This window comes from Gymnoscopelus braueri, assembly GCF_963280865.1.
Source record: "Gymnoscopelus braueri genome assembly, chromosome: 8".
NCBI classification, from domain to species: domain Eukaryota; kingdom Metazoa; phylum Chordata; class Actinopteri; order Myctophiformes; family Myctophidae; genus Gymnoscopelus; species Gymnoscopelus braueri.
Window position 1 is genome coordinate 6,454,019 of NC_137609.1, and position 12,150 is coordinate 6,466,168.

A 12,150-nucleotide genomic window follows, 5' to 3' on the forward strand; every position below is an offset into this window, starting at 1 on the left:
AGTTCTTTAAAACAAATCCCCAGAAGCAAAGATTTGAGTTAAAATGTTCGCTTTAAAAAACATATATATTCAAAGACTTACACAAATTTTCACTATTTAAAAAAGAAAATATCAGATCTACAAGCTCATAGCGCGGCACTATGAGCTTGTATATCTGCAATTTTTTAATAGCCAAAAGTATAAGATAATGGTTAAAGTGGTTCAAATCTAAAATGATACAGATGCATTCCCAGTCTTAGTGGGTTAAAGCACGTTTCTCAACGTCGGCTCTGGGACAGGACAGCTCATCAGCGATCAAGCTCCCACAGCCTCCTCCTGTTGCAGGATTTAAAGATCTCATTAAAGCGGCTCACAGTGTTCATTGATATGGTTTTATAACTGTATCGATATCATGTTAAAGGGATATTTCACTTTCCCAAAAACTTTTGGTCATTTTATCGTCTACTCAGGCTTTTGTGAGCCCCCCAGACTGTTTTTAAGTTGCTTGATTTAGTATTTAGATATTTGATAATCATTTTATCAGACACGCCCCCTTCCTATACAAACCCACTATAACTTCAAACTCAATTTTTAACATGTTAGATTAATCAAAAACACCCGTCCTTGGTTCTGGTGACTCACCCTGCCCTCTGTCTGATAAAATGAATATCAAATATCTAAATACTGAATCAAGCAACTTAAAAACGGTCTGGGGGGCTCACAAAAGCCTGAGTAGACGATAAAATGACCAAACGTTTTTTTGAAAGTGAAATATCCCTTTAAATATTAACTGTGTATCTGTCCAATCTTTTTCATGCTTGCACATGTGTTCTGGAGCCTCACAGGAGCAGAGCCGTACTGTCTGTCTTGACTAAACGTGCCTTTATTAAACCTCTTAGAACAGTGGTTCTCAAACGTTTTAACTTCAAGGACCCGTAAGGGTCCATTTGAAACTTGAAACGCTTTTACAAACCAATGCCTTAGAAGACAAGAGAAATCAGAATAAATACAAGCCTACACTTATTTTTTGCTTAATTGTCTCCGCCAGGCCGAAAGGCATGGCGAGAGAGTATGTTTTCCACCCCGTCCGTCCGTGTGTCCGTGTGTGTGTCCGTCCGTCCATCTGTCTGTGAACAGCTAATCTCCGGCACCGTTGGCCCGGTCGCAGCGAAACTGTGCACACACACTCCCTGGATGCCAATTCAATTTTTGACATGGGCCTGTTATAGCGCCACCAGGAGGACGATTTGTGCAAAACATATTTTTTGACAGTACTCCTACAGATTTTGTCCAAAAATCACGCAAATCGGTACACAGTATCTCTATAGTCATTAAACGAAACGGGTCTTTCAGATTTCTCATATTCCATCCTGATTGGCCAAAAATTGTCTTCCAAAGTTTGCAGGAGTGCTCCGTTTTGAACAAAATGCCTCAAATCATGAACACAGCATGCAATTTCCGTGAAATTTTGCACGCACATTCCCATTAGGCCGAGGAAGAACTACCATTTGACATTTTTCAAATCAGCCTCATGGTGGCGCTATAACAGGCCGATTCGTGTTTTTACCTATAATTGCACCGATCTGTGTAAAACTTTGTATGCACACTCCCTAGAGGTCAAAGAAAAACCTTTGCCCTGCATTTTTCACATCTGCCTCTTATAGCGCCACCAGGAGGCCAACTTATGTAAAACACATTATTTTATACTACTCCTTCCAATTTTATCCAAATTTCACGCAAATCGGTACACATGATCTCTATAGTCATGTGATCACGACGGATGACGGATGCTCCGAGGAGCACTTTTTCTAGTTCAAGTATGTGAGAAGAGGTTTAACCATAATCACTTAAAACCCTATATTTATAACCTCTAGCGGGGGGGGGGGGGGCTGAATGACCCTGGGAGGATGTCAGTGATGAGAATGTCCTTGTACACACACAAATTCACAAAAAACATATTCTGATTTTAAAGTTGGATGTGGCTGTTGCAATATAAATTACATGTGTGGACACTGACAGTGTCTTTTTTTTCTACCGCTTCTTGGACACTGCTTAGAAAAGAATTGCAGAAATATGTTGAGGGGGGGGGGTGTTGGCAGAGAATACAATGTACTTAATAATGCATAAAAGGATAGCGCTCGGGTGGCGGAGTGGTAAAAGTCCCCTGCCCACCACCATGGACGGAGGTTGTGGGTTCGAATCCACCGTGGTGCGTCCGGCTTTGTCGGGCGTCTATGCGAACACAATTGGCCCGTGTTCTGGAGAGGGAAGCCGGGCGGGGGGGTATTAGTCATTGCATGTACTACAGGCAGGGGTGGCACCTGTCAGCAGGGAGTGTTGGGCGGGACGAGTAGGACGAAGGCTCTACGTCTTCCGGGTGGGAGCTGCTCACTGGCAGGTGAGTCAGTAGGATACAACAGTAGTGACAACACAGAAATGTGTGTGGGGAGGAATTGGGGAGAAAAAGGAGGTAAAAAAGTATTAGCTCCTCTAAATTAAAAAATAATAATAAAATAAAGAAATAATGCATATAAGGAATTTGTCAGTTCAAATAAAATGACTCTCTGAATGATTCTGTCATGCAATTGATTTGTAGACCAGGGAGTGTGCAACATGCTGTGCCTTGAATCCAGCATGCAACATTGTCATAGGACACCGTCATACGACAAAGTATAAAATAGATCTTAGGTGTTTGTTAAAGCTGTCAGAAACGTTTCATTCCATAGAAATGAATAAATGCAACCTCTAGTAATTTGCAGAATGTGCCACTTTCACTTTGTGATATTATTGTATCAATAATAAGTGATATTATTAAGTATCGGAAACCATTTATTTACCTTCCAGCGTATCAGCTTATGAACCCACAGACGAGTCGATACACTCTAATGATACTGCATTGCTGTAGACTGGTAAATGGACTGCATTTACGACCAGGGCAGGAATTTCAGGGTGGCCATGAAGGCCATGGCCGTCGTTGCCCCTCAGTTTGGCCTTGTGCCCCTCGAAAAAATGGCTTGCCCTGAGGCCACAGTGGCCTTAATGCCCCAGCTGACTGTACCACTTTCTCCTCTGTCTCTTTCTTGTCAATATGTAGACACCAGTGTCTCTTTCTTGTCAATATGTAGACACCACACCAGTGTCTCTTTCTTGTCATGTAGACACCAGAGTCTTTTGTTGAGATTCTGAATTCTTAACTCCCCTGAGTCCCCATCTTTAAACTAATCCAGTGACTTTGATTGGTGCAGGCTGAGCATGGATCAGATTGTAAATACCATAATTTATTTATTTCACTGCAGATAGTCTACATATTACATTTAAAATTAACCCTTAAATTCAATTAATTGCACTTAATTGCAATTACAAAAAAACTAAAGTTAAATTATATATCTTTTGTGAGTGGCAAATGTTTCACAACACCCACTCCAGGAATTTCACCCCCGAAAGCCTTTTATAAACTATTTTATATTGAAACGGTGGCGGGCCGTCTTTCCCGCGAAAATGACGTCATCCAGCCGGGAAACGGAAACGGAAATGCACCGGTTTCCTGTTTGGCCAGGAACTACCGCACCGTTTTCCTGTTTGGCCAGGAACTACTGCGCTAATAACAAAAAGGAATCTCACGCTGTTTTTAAGACATTATAGGATTTGAAGATGGAAAAACAACAGCAAAAGAAAACACAGCTCACGGTAACTAAAGCTCCACTGGCTAAGAGAAACGATCCGCAGATAATGTAAAACAATTAAAAGAACGCTTTTTGAAACGCTTCCGTCTTCCTGTGAAAACAAATCGAATTCTGGGTAATGCAGGACTGCGCTAAATAATTGCAATGACGGTAGTGACCAGCATAGGTTGCTAAAAATCGTTATTTTTGGACCTGCCTTGTATTGCTTTAAATCTTGTTTTATTTGATGGCCTGCCTGCCCTAGCATTTGGCCTTTGTGCCCTCAAATGGACAACACCAAAGGCCAAGTGGCCTTGCCCCTCAAATGACAAAATTCCAGGCCTGTTTACGACCCTTCAAAATGCTTTGTAATATATTTGACATTCACCCGTTGGTTCACACACACTCACTCCAACAGCAGAGGTAACCGACTCATCTGGAGCAGTTAGGGGTTTGTGACTTGCTCAAGGACACAGTCAGGAAAGAGCCTGCATGGGGATTAAACCAGGAGGACCTTTCCGATTCTAAGACATCTACCTTAAGCATGAACCATCGTCCAACACCCATTAAAGTTACTTTCCAAAGGTAACACTAACACATATTGTCTCTGTCGGGTGGAAAATGTCCAAAACTGTTACTTTTCAGGATTCTAATAAAAAAATAGCAAAAGTAGCAGATCTAGTACTTTTGATACTTTTGTGTGACGCTGTCGTATGATCAAGTAGGGCAGTGGTTCTCAACCAGTGGTCCGGGGACCACCAGTGTTCCTTGAGGGGGTTCCAGGTGGTCCCCAGCTAAATGATGGAGAGTTGGTAACCAAATGGACCCTTATAGATCTTTAAAGGTGTCATGACATTCATTTTCACTTTTTTTATTTTCAATGTTTTATTTGGGGTTTTATGACCTCAATTACACCCAAAAAAACTGAACTTAGAACATTCAGTGGATTTTCTGTGGTCTGGGGTTTTCTGAATAATTAGGCTGAAAAGTAATCTGAGCTTGGCCCTTCGACAGTGAAGTCACAGTCGATTAATCCCGCCCACTCTCCTCCTCGCCCCTCCCCTCCCCTATCCTTTCCTTTGGGGGGGGCGGAGCAGAGGCGATGATTGACAGGCAAAATCCCTCACCAGCGACACCCGCAGGCAAAGATTTCTTTTTTCATTGCAGTTGAAAAGGCTTTAGAAATGTGAGAGAAAAACACCTGCCATGGATCACTGGAATGGAATTTTCACTTAAAACTTTTTGTACACTTTTGAAGGACCAGGACAAAGACTTTGAATGTGGTGTAAAAGTGAATGTCATTAAACCTTTAACTCTTGAGAGTGTAAAATGAAACCAAATGGACCCTTACGGGTCCATTTGGTTTCATTTTACGCTCTCAGGAGTTAAATTATTGTTAAACATCTGCATTACTTAATGAAAGAATTGTTATTTTGATCAATGTTTGCTTGTTATCTCTCCTATGGTACCAACATCAATACAGCATGGAATTGGGGACAAAATCTTATCCAACGATAACAAAATATATATATTTTTTTTTTGGGGTCTAAGAGTCTAAATCTCATCAAACGGTGCATGGACCGTGGCTCAAATGCCGAATAAAAAATGGACCTTGATATGAAAAGGGTTGAAAACCACTGAAGTAGGGTATTGATTTACGAAGAAACACAAAAAGTTAGAATATGGAAATAAGAGCTTTCTGCCCGACAGCAACGATATGTATGTGCAAACAGGACGACATCTGTAGGTTTCTGACCATGATGCAGCACACAGCCAGTGGTAATAATAACAGCAACAAAAAGCAGCTGACTTGAAATGTTGAGTCCATGTCTAACACATATATATATATACCCTGCCAAGTGATTGAGAAGGTTTCCCTGAAATGTAGCCTGGATGTCTCCACCTGCTTCTGCTGGCCGTATTATGCAAGAGTCCACTTTGTGTGTGTGAATGTAAGGGGTTGGCGAGGGCGGGGCGGCGGCAAGGGTTTTGAATAGTCATGTGTGACACACTCCAGATGAAAAATAACAGAGAGCCTTCAGAATCGACAACAACAGCTGACGGAGAATCGGTGACTTTTATTGGTGTCGTGGGATAAAAGGATGCGATGAAAGAGTGAAAGGGCCGCGGCGGAGAAAGAGAGGGATTCAGAGGGAGTGGCGAGAGGAGTGCAAAACAAGGCCCCATCCATCACGGGCGTTTTTTTGGAGGAAGACACATTCCACTGCCCTGAGCAAGGAGGATACATTCACTCAAGTGTCACAATGGAGAGAGGGGGTGTGTGTGGTGGGGGGTGTTCTGGGAGATGCTGGGAGGGGCATCCGTCAATGCAACAACCTCTCCCTCAGGCCCTGTCTCTCATAGTCTGTCCGTGGAAAAAACTCAAAGCCTCTTCCATGGGCCAATTCACTGGCGCTCTATAGGCATGACAAATGTACAATTTTGCTGCCAGTGAATTGCATTCATACGCCTTCCAAAAAGAAGAAGAAGAAAAAAAAACAGCACAACGGATCAAAAAACACAACAAAAACTTCACATCACAAACTTCAACGGTTTGAAAACTACTTTCTGTTTCTCTGTTTGCCCTTATTTATCTCTCTCTCTCCCTCTCTCTCCCCCCCCCTCTCTCTCTGAGTCCACCTCTCTGTGTCGCTCTCCAGCTAATGAGAGTGGAGGAGAAATTAGTGCTGGCTCTGTTGCAGGAGCTCTCCGTCGGTCCATCCGTCCGTCCGTGTGGCAGGGGTTGTGGGTGGAGGAGGGAGAGCAGGTGATGGGCTCTCTCTCTCTGGAGTGTGTGTGTGTGTGTGTGTGTGTGTGTGTCTGTGCACCCTCGTTACACCCCTCCCTTTCTGTGGCTGAGCGGCGTGAAGAGGTGGGCTGAGACGAGGGGGCCGCCCTCCTCTCAACTCCTAGCGAGCTGCACCTGCCAAGGGGTGAGAGGGCCAATTGAGGACCTCATGACCCCGGTACCTTGCAGAACGGCTCGTTTATTACACCCATGTGCGTGTAATGCAGCACCCATGACCACAAACCCATTTTATCATATTCAACTGGTATAAATGCACAGATAATTGTAACAGTTTTTTATATACATTCTAAGCCTTTTAGCGGATGCTTATCCCAGAGTGAAACAGTTGTAAGAACCAGGAAGGGTCAGTAGCAGCTTGGTCTGACCCTAACAGGATGATCACACCATGAGAGAACTGGCTGGAAAATAAATGGGAGAAATAAGAGATGGAGATTAGTATGAATGTGAGATCTCATCATCTGCCTGTCTGTCTGATTGATTGAATACTTTATTAACAGTTTGCAAAGACAAGCACAGGGAAGTACAGTTTAATACATGGTCTGTTAAGAGGATTTTAAACCCAAGAAAGCACTATGGCTTGTTTCCATTGGGGTCCTTTGTACTCAATTCATCGAAACATTTAATGACAGACAAATATACACTAAAGACATCATAAAAACGGACAGACAGTCTAGTCTGTCTGTCCGTCTGTCTAGACCAGGTATGAGGACCTGCTGCTGGTTTTTACATTATGCATAATGAAGTGTTATATTTTTGGGAAGAAAACAAAATACTTCATGCAAGCACTAATTTCACAGTATCTGTTTCTCAAATCTCTCTGTTGTAATGAAATTCTTAGAATACTCTGAAAATATTTGTCTAGAAACGTTATTTACTTTTATTGTTTCATGGTTTATTGTTATCATCGTTATGTTTATTCATCATTACACTGCTGACACAGGAAGTTATGACAAGACCAGGAGTCAATGTATTTTATTTTTCTTACAATATATGCAGGGATGTGAGCATCTTTTCTAGATTTCAGAATGATTTCCCCCTGTAAAGGTCCAATCCTCAAGTCCCACCAACAGTAGCAGATAGACAGTTATAAATTTACAGCTTGATACTCCTGCTGACCACACAGCTTGCCCTGCCGAGACACTAAAGCTCCACAATTGAGTTTCTGTTTGAAATAAACATACAACGATACAAGACTGGGAGCGAGGCAGAATGGCGTAGTTTTTTTGGGCATTCGGGGGCCTTTTTTTAATTCATCTGTGTGTGTGCTGTCATCGCTAATGCTGGCAGCAGCTTGATTACGGTGAGAAACTAGATACAAACGGGTATTATTCCAGAGAGAGCTGAGATCTGTTTGGGGTTTTTGGAGAGTGGTTGTATAAGCCCTGGCCTAGAGCGTCTGAAAAGCCAGTTTGTTAAGTTTCTATGGTAATAGAGAAGTAGTAGCCACCTCCCCGCAGCGTCCCGCCGCGTGTCAGCTCCTCAATAGAGCGCATCTGCAGAAAACTGAGGGACCCTGTGAAATGAGCAGTGACCCGTCACCAATACACCACAACACACACACACACACACACACACACACACACACACACACACACACACACACACACACACACACACACACACACACACACACACACACACACACACAGAAAGACTATATCGTTGCTGTCGGCCAGAAACCTCTTATCTCCATATTTTAACTTTTTTGTGTTTTTTCGTAAAATAACGCCCTACTTGATCACACTACAGCGTCACTCAAAAGTGAAATATCGGCAAGCTGGAAACGCAGAGTGCAGTGGTGGGTATCGAGCTTGCAGATCTGCTACTGCTGCTGTTTTTTATTTGAATCCTGAAAAGTAACAGTTTTGGACATATGAGGTTTCCTCCCGACAGAGACGATATTGTATATATTAAAACAAATATTTAAATATAGATGTATACAGTATATAGCCCTAATCCTTTTTTTTCCCTCGCTCTGCTTACATCACGACTCTGAGAAAAGTTTGGACGGTTCTGCCACTGTCAAATGCGGAATGGAAGAGAAACACGCGCGCGTCTCGTGCATGTGTGTGTGCGCGAGTGCGTGTGTGCACGTGCTTGAGTGCGTGCGTATGTGTGTGTATGGTTGGTTGGGTGGGTGGGTGTAAAAGGCAAAAAAGAGGGGGAAGACAAAAAAATCAAACAAACAAAAGGCGACTCCAAAACACAATGCCCGCAATGGAGATTTGAGAAGAAAAGGGGGGATATTGGGATATGAAAATCATACAGGGGGCTATTCTTACTTATGCAAATGTCTCAAAAATTCTCATTCATTGCCATGAAACGTGTTGCCCTTGCCTAGGCAACGGCTGTGCGCCCTCCAAGAGAGAGAGGGAGCTGCGATTGCAGAAAGATGTAGGTTAACCCAATCCTGGACTTCGTACGTTTGCACGTTAAAAGCGGTAACGGTTCTCAAAGTAGGCTCCGGGGACCCCCAGGGACCCCCAAGGATTATAACATCAAAATCATGCAGTTTAACCGTATACATTGGCTATTTGAAAATAGCAGATCTACAAGCTCACAACACGTCACATCGTGACACCTTGTGAGCGTGTGCTGTTTTCAAGACATTTTGAAAACATTTGGAATATTTGGGGGGTCCCTGGCACAAAATATTTTCAGGTGGGGGTCCGTGGCCATGCACATTTGGGGGTCCTTGACATGAAAAAGGTTCGAGAACCACTGCGTTTAAGGATTCTAAAGCAATATGGACTCCTGAATAGAGTCTAATAGGAGATGAATGAGAAGGAAACAGAGCAAACTGCAGGGGGTTGCTGGTTAGAAACCCCTATGTCCTAGGGGGAGGTTAAAGAGTCGTGGTTGACTCTGGGTTCATTCCTGCACACAGAAAAGTAATGGTTCTTAAATAATTCTTTAAAAGGCAATGTTTCCACAAAGAACCAGCACCTACTAAAGAAGCATTTTACTTAGTGAATGGTTCTTCATGTTACTCATTATTGTTCTAGAGCACCTGTTATTTTCACAATTTCTTTGAGGAACTAGAAATGCTGCCTCAAAGAACCGTTTTCGATGGTTATTTGAGGCACCTTTAAATCACTTAAACCCTAGCATCCCAATTCTGGGCATGTTCCCTAATTCACCGAAAATAGCCGATCTACTTGTAGATTGGGTATTTTTGGCAATGACATTTGGGACCAATTACAGACACCCTGGGAGAGACCAGTCAATGAAGGGTTTAAGTGGTCAAGGGTTCTTTATAGAATAAGTAATAAATAACCTTTCTATAATTCTTTATAGAAAGGTTGTATCTGGAACCAAAACTGGTTCTTCCATGGCACCACTCTGAAGAACGAGATTTGGCTTATTGTTATTTCTCTGTGTGTAGGATAATACGATACGTATGAGTTGGAGTCATTACTCAAATGCGTCATTCTGTAGTTTGAGTTCCAAAGTGTGAGAAAAGTAATCAGGAGTTGTAAATAAAGTGGAGTAATAGTTACATGAGTAGGTTTGGGAGGGGTGGGTGGGGGGGCTGCTCCCTCTTTATTCTACTCTGGGAGCCCCCCCACCACATCCCCCCCATCCCCAGCCCTGACCCCCCTCGGTGGTTTCCCATGGTCCTCCAATTGATTCAATTAAGCGGACACACATACACCATATGACTGAAGATGCTGTTTTCTCAGCCGGTCAAAAACAAAAAGGGGAAGAAAAAAGAAAACCGCTTTAAGGCAGCTGCATTGCACAAGAAAGAAAACACAACTTTGCCACTTTACCACCAAAAATTATTCTGCTCGTGAAAGTTGGACGACGGGGGAATCAAGCGAGCTCTCAGACCGCTCTCTCTCTCTCTTTTTTTAAAAGGACTTCCCCTCCTCCGTCCCCTCCTTGTCCTTTCCACCCATTACAGCCATATCCTCACCAATTCGTCTTTCTCCGCATGAACCGCCACAGAAAGCCGCAGTGAGACATCACAGAGAGCCCAAGACAGAGAGTCCAGAAGAAAACAGTAGACAAAGAATGAGGCGCAGGAACTGAATGAAGGAAGGGGACGGAGGGGAGGATCGGAAAAGTAAAACGGTCAAATGGAAGGGAGGGGTCGAGGGTTACCGACCGATTCGTCAGAACTTTTCGAAGACCATAATTTCCGTAATATTTTCTGTCGCAAACAAAGTTCTTCCCCTATACGACTATACCGTTAATGAGAAAGGTAGACAGCGAATGTTGAGAAACGGAGCTCGCATTCTTTTTCTCCACCATTGTCTCTTGGAAGTGTTTGTGAATGAGCGGGGAACAAAGGGGGCACCGTGGAAGAAGGCGCTATTTACTGACATCCACCAAGACTTTGAACAACTTGTCAAGGCAGACAACTGAAGTGGCTGCATTCTGTCACATTTGTGTACAAACCCCTTGAAAGGGCTTGCTGACCTGCCCATATCCCTTTATCTGGGTTCAAATGGCAAGAGGCATTCATTGTGTCTGGGAGAGTTCATTAAATTCATTGGTTTGACCTGTTATTTCGAGACCAAAAGTCTGCTGATTTGGGAAAAATGTGAGTCAGCCATACATAAATGGCATAATGACCTCCGTAGGGCTAGCAAACCCCTTTGAAGAGCATTTCAAGGCTTTTTATATGAATGGCGCCGAAAGGAGAGGTTGGAGACATATCTATACCATAACAAATGGATTCACATCAAAAGGAAATTTAAAGTCATCCAAATGATATTTAGTCCCTCAAGGATTTTGTGGAACAAGTATTGTAGAGTTAAGAAAAGTCGTTGTTTTATTCCTTTTAGGTTTCGCACATTTTGTCGGAGGATATGTGATGATGATTGATGAAACTTGAGTCAACAGAAGACAACGTTGCACGATTTGCTTGTTGACAATGTTGTTTGAACAACTTCCCACAGTCAGCTAGTGCTCTATACTTGGACTATTTTTGGACTGAAGAGCATTGGGTGTATGAATGTGTGTGTGAATGGGTAAATGTAATGCACAATCTATATAAAGCACTTTGGATAAAAGTGCTATATAAATGCACCATTTACCATTTATTGGGTCTCAAAGTTGGGTCCGGGGAGAACCCAGGGGTCGACATATCATTTCGATTTTTTTTAACACAAAACCTTTTCAGATCGGGGTCTGCGGCCAAATACAAATACATTTGGGGGTCCTTGGCACAATTTTTTTTTTGAGAACTACTGCTGTAGAGTGTACACCAAATCTCTTCGCCGCTTAGGGGTTCATGTAAAATCTATTGGCGGGTAATCCACTGAATTCTTAGTTCTGAAGAGAAAAAGGTTCGGAAGAAAGATATTATTAGGATAAACTATTGGGATGTTCTTAGTTCAGATAATTACTGACAATACATGTTAATTTGGGGGGTGATTGACATGAAAACGTTTGAAAACCACTCCTTTAGAACATTGACTCCATAGCAACGGCCATTATTTTGTGATTTTGCCTTGTCTTTAATGACCTTTACAATTATGTTAGCCTCATTAAACTTTACGACCACAAGAACCGGACAATTCACCATGTGCAAGGTAGAGGAGGGGTCTTTTGAAACTTGGTGTTGAAAGGAGTATTCGCCATGCACCCAAGTGACAATATGAACGAGTTCTAAGAGGTTCAATGAATAAGATTATTGTTATCAAATCATTAAAAGAAATGAAGTTTCTAAGTTTCTAAGTAAGTAATTAT